This window comes from Tyto alba, unplaced genomic scaffold (assembly GCF_018691265.1).
Source record: "Tyto alba isolate M040663 unplaced genomic scaffold, T.alba_DEE_v4.0 Super-Scaffold_18, whole genome shotgun sequence".
Lineage (NCBI taxonomy): Eukaryota > Metazoa > Chordata > Aves > Strigiformes > Tytonidae > Tyto > Tyto alba.
This window is the reverse complement of record NW_024881280.1, coordinates 9,368,242-9,373,800: the sequence shown is the minus strand read 5'-3', so window position 1 is coordinate 9,373,800 and position 5,559 is coordinate 9,368,242.

Sequence of the window (5,559 nt, the reverse complement as noted above, 5' to 3'; positions counted from 1 at the left end):
AAATTCAATTTCTGGAGTTCAAGGTCTCTAATAACAAAGGTATTTCCATTTGCCATCTGGAAGAAATCTCCACTGATCTGTCTCATCCATTTCTCTATATTGTATTATTATATCCACTATTTTCAGAGCACTTGAAATTTAATTAATTTACAGTTCCATCTGCATGCAACCAGAGACTTTCATCAGAGCTAGGTTAACATCTAGGTTGAGCCTTACTTACTCTTCTCAATCTTTGCATTCCAGACTTAGGTGAAGTTTTCTTTTTAGAATTAATTTTCTAAAATCTATTGTATCTTATTTTTATGATAATTTCCCCGATCTCACTAGTTTTTCTGGTTTTTACACCTCTCCAGGGTGACAGACAGAGAATCTCAAAACAGGATGCCTGATGACAGAAGGTAACTTTTCGGACAGCTGACCTTCTGTTCCCTTAGTAACTTATCTTGGCTCAGAATTTTTGGTCTAACAATGCTCTTTTACCATCTGAATGAGGAAACTTGAAAAAATGAGTCACAATTTCCAAGTTTGACTAGCGTAACCCTAAACCAAATGGGATCGATGAGATTAAGTGTGTGTCTTCAAAGGCAAGGAACAGAATAGGGAACAGGTAATTATCTTAAAGACTTTAGAATTCCATTACTGTGTACATTTAGAGACATTAACACATATTTATGTAGAGAATAGGATTGTTCATGACACATTCTGATTTATAGGTGATTGGTTTTGAAAGGCTTCCAACAGCAGGGTCTGCTGAACTGTCCAGAGAACATATTACCTAGATTTGCATGAGTCACCACCTAGGCCAATGGAATCCAAGGACTAGGAAGGAAACACTATGCAAGAAGTTTGACATTATAAATCATTTTGCTTGCTGTGGAAAGTAAGATGAGTATCAAAATTACCCAATATGGTTGTGAGAAATATAAAAAAACAGTCCTTTCATTTCCTAGTGCTGAAGCTGGCCCTGAAAGAAGGAAGCATGCAGTGATGGATGTCATAAACACTGGGGTAGAGAAAGACACGTGCATTATAGCATTAGATGGTCTAAAATCTTCCAGTATGCGTTTTTCAGCTATAAAACTAGTGACTGTTCACTTTCAGTCAGGTTGTGAATCCACCATCATCATAACTAACTCACGCAGTGTTAATAATAGTGTCACACTGGGACAGAAGCCAAAATTTTTATGCAGTAAAATCAGTATGATCATAGTTGGCAAATGAAGACAGAAAGAAACAGGTGAGTGAAATTCTGTGAATTCCTGCATATTGACTGTTTATGGGTGGTAACACAATTGTCAAATTAAGCAATGCAGGCTTGTAAGGCTTGGTAATTCATGTGTATATTAAAATGAGAGGCAGGAGGAAATGCAGTGATCACTGTCTCTAGACTTGGATTCCTATCATGTCAGCTGGATTTAGTGGGGAGGGAGCCGATGGAAACACAACCTTTCCAAACAGTGGCTCTGCTGATCATGCTGATGTGTCCACTGTCCCCTTTTCTTTCTTCCCTCTCCTGTGCTCCCCCATGCATATTCCTGATAGGAATATTCAGATTAAAACAGCATCACCATCCCCCTATGAACCCCAAATATTCTGCATTCAACTTCTGACAGGCAGCAGATGAGCCTTCATGCACTGTAACACACTTAATCTTTCTGAATAAGTGTCCTCATCCTTACAGGGCATTCCTACAGCAAATATCTAAATGCAAAAGAGAACAGCCCACTCCGTGTATATGACCAACTGTTAACACTCCACACCCCACAGCAAAGCTGGTCTTAACCTGAGGCTCCATTGCTACTGCTCCTGAAAATTGTTATCGATGCAAGAGTATTTTTACACATGGAAGTATTAGTATTGCTGTTCCTGCTGAGTTTAAATAGTATTGGTTTTAAGTAGGAACAAAAAGTCCTCCACTGAATTTGTGGGAGTTTTTTGTGTCTGTCTAATTGTGTGTAAATATATGTGGTGCTTTTCAGGGCATGGTGCCACCATGGTGTTTCCCTATTTTCTTCCACCCTTGAAGGCTAACCTCTTCCCACACGTATTTTGGTGTCCTATAACATGCATTTCCCCATATTTGGCTTCTTCCAAGCTATTAGTTTTATTTCAGTTTCAACAACCTGTTCTGAGAAAAATGCCTTTTATTCTCAAAACTGAGGACCATTCTTCTGTTTTATTCTAGTCTGCTTGGAAGAAAGTATACCATAGGGTAATATTCAAAGCAAGCTAATGAAATACCTGTGTATTTCAAAAGAGACTTCAGCTACGACCTGTGGTGAGTGTGTGTTGTATGAATTTAAGAAAGCAATCATAACGATAATCACTACTGAAAAGGTGTTAAAATGTTGTTTTCCTTTCATATGTTATGGGTGAAGGCCTCAGTGATATATATTTATGTTTCCAGAGTTGCATTTGTTTGTCCAAAGTACAGATTTTGTACTTTTGGACACTATTTGCTTAAGAGCTACTCCAGAGAGAGCTCATCTCGGGCACTGTGAGTTGACACACCTTGCAGGAATGACAGTTCTCTAGGAAGTTATTTTTCACATCTGAAACAAAATATGATAAAATTACAAAATTCCCAGCACTATTATTTTTGCAGCAATTTCTTAGTAATCCACACAAGTCATAAGCCTATTAAGAGCTGATGATGTGAGGCATGATCCAGAGTGAGGTCATGCCGAGATGCTGATTCTTTACTGTAATAAAGGCAGCTTGATTGCAGCAGCATTCCTGCAGTTAGCTAAGCTCTTCAGGGCAGTAATGCTGATAGAACCCGTAGTCAAATAGCTTTAGGGTAAAAAAGGAAAAAAAAAAAAGATGGGCACAGTTAAAGTAAACCTCATCCTGGTACCCCCAATGTTTAGGATTCTCACAGAAGCATTTCTTTATTTGTGAATGCTGGCTCATGCTACCTCTTAAGAGTAAATAAAAATCAAAGAGAGAAAATGCTTTAAACAAGTGCCCACAGTTGTAAAAAGTATCAATATGTCTTTTTTCACCTTGTCTTAATTTCTTAATTATCGTAATAGTGTGAGTCTTCAGCGATCAGGTATTTTGCGCTATAGGAGAGGTCTCATTTAACAAAGGATGACAAATAATTGGTAACAAAAATCCAAGGCGCTTTGGATGTAGTAGATGGTCAGTCACTGGCTGCAGAAGCACCAGCATTTGTCCCATGAAGCTTTACCTTACCGAGACAGTGACTGACAGTTGATAAGATCTTAAGCAAGGGCAAGCAGGAATTCAGAGGAGCTGTGTGACCACTGTAAGGTATAGTTCAGCTGTACTTACATATATATCTTTATAAATAAGCATTTGTTGTTGCAAAGGGTAATAAAACTTTTTTCCCCTTTTCCTTACCTTTTTTTTTCCCTTTAGTTTGTCATGTTTCTTGTCCTTGTTGGCTTCTTCCTTGATTGATAATCAGAAAAACATGCTCTTTTTCATAGGAGCACCTGTTAGTGGTTTAGTGTTGGGCCCTGTAGTTCAGTGTCAGGATTTCATGGAAGATGTCAGCAATACCATGACAGGAGCTTCGCCAGCTCAGACATAAATGTTTCTTACTGCAGTTTATAGTAGCTGCTGTTACAAAAGTGAAGAGAGTGAAGGCAGATGCCTTTCAAATAGCCACATCTCTTTATATTTTAATGCGTTGATTGTGGAAGAAGCAGATGTGAGGATTACTTAGCCCTGTTGTTTACAACATTGCTCTCTTGCTGCACTGCCTTTCTCTTTACTGGGTTCTCTTCACAGTGGGAAATGTTTATACAATTCATAAATAGACTGCCAGGGGATAAAAGAAGATCACAGACAGATGGCATTATCCCGCAATAAGAAAGGGTAACAGGAGCTGGAATAAGCTCCAAACCAAGAAAATATTTTGAGACACAATTGGGAACTCCTTAGCAAAAGCACAGAAAGAAACAGAATTGTGTCAAGAGTTTTTAGCCACAGGAACATGTAATTTTGCAAACTGAAAGATGCCTTGGGTAGCAAAATTCAGTTTTGCTACAGCATTCTACTCTGGGTGGAGTGCTGGTATGAGGGTGGCTGAACATGTCAGCTGGACTGAAAGAAAACCGAAAGTATGAAGTAGCAAAGCAATGTTTATGGAAGAGTAGGGAGGTGCAGTTATAGCAGACTGTCCAAGGGCACAGGGTGAGAGAAGCCAGTAAGGTTTTACGGAGCTGTGTCTACCCTCCTCTGCTCCACCCTCCTCTTGGACGGGTTTCTCTGTAGCTCTGAGACCTTTCCTCAGGCCCTGCTCCTCTGCAAGAAGGAGCCTTCCTTGCCTCATCAGCCCCTGCTTGCTTTCCTTTGCCTCCCAGGCAGGGGAACATGGGAGAGGAAAGCAAAGGGCCAAGGACCAGGCTCGGAGGGGGAGAAGTTGGAGCAGGAGCCAGCACAGCTGGACTTTCTCCTGGTTCTGGGGGCAGACAGGATGCCGTCTACCGGTGCTTTTCCTGCTGGGAGGGAGCTGCCTGTCCCAGAGCAATGCCTCCATCTCCTTGCTTTCGCAGTAACAATCCCATGCAAGGAGCATTTCAAACTGGAACAGCCTGTTCCGTGTCCTCGGGCCAGGTGCCCTGAGTGAGCCTGCGGTGCCCTGCAGGCAGCTGTCTCTTGCCAGCTCCAGAAAGGGGTGCTTTTTCTCTTGAACTTTTGGAACTGGTTTGGTTTGGGTTTTTTTTTTTTTTTTTTAGTATGCTATAGAGACAGTGGGAAAGGCACATGGAAAAAGTGCTTCTCCCCCCACCAGCCTTGCATTTTCCATTACACTGAATGCCAAGATCTCTTTATTGGGATCACTGGATTGGACAGGCCTTCACTGATGACAGTTATAGGAAATTATGCATGGCAAAGGCATTCCCCTGGGAACTTCTCTCTGCAAGTTTTCCTCAGCCCTCAGAGCACTGAGGGTAACACACATAAAAGAATCTTCTCTTTTTTTCTACTTTATGTTATGCATTTCACAGCATCTTAGATATAAGTGACCAGTGATCACAAGAATTCCTTCTTAAGCAAACAGCAGCATGAAAAATTACATGTGCTTTTTATCAGAGATTTAAAAAAAAAAGAGAACAAAATGTATTTGAAAGACACTGTCAGAATTTTTTTTTTCTTTCCAAATAATAATTTCAAGTGTCCTTTTAGAGTAGTTTCAAATGGGAATTAAGTATTTTAAAGGAGCTCCTCCATGCAGATTTAAAAAAAACAAACAAGCCAAAACCCCAAACCCTGCCGAATACTGTAACAGAAGCATTTGTACTACGAAAGATCAATTTGTTACAGATCCTACTAATGTCTGCCAGCAGTTTGTAAAGTACTTCAGCAGTCTGGTTCCATGCTCTGCCACTTGCTTTGCTTGCTTCATGTCACTCTGACTTGCCCTGCTAATGAAGAGCTTGGAAAGGATCGGGTTGACTTCAGAAGCCCTCTGTATTCTCGTGTTTACCCCAAAACAGCCGTGCCATATTATTTTAAAAGAAATACGCCAGAAGCAATGAGTGCCTACCACCACAAGAAAAAAAAAAATAATTTCAGGACAGTGTC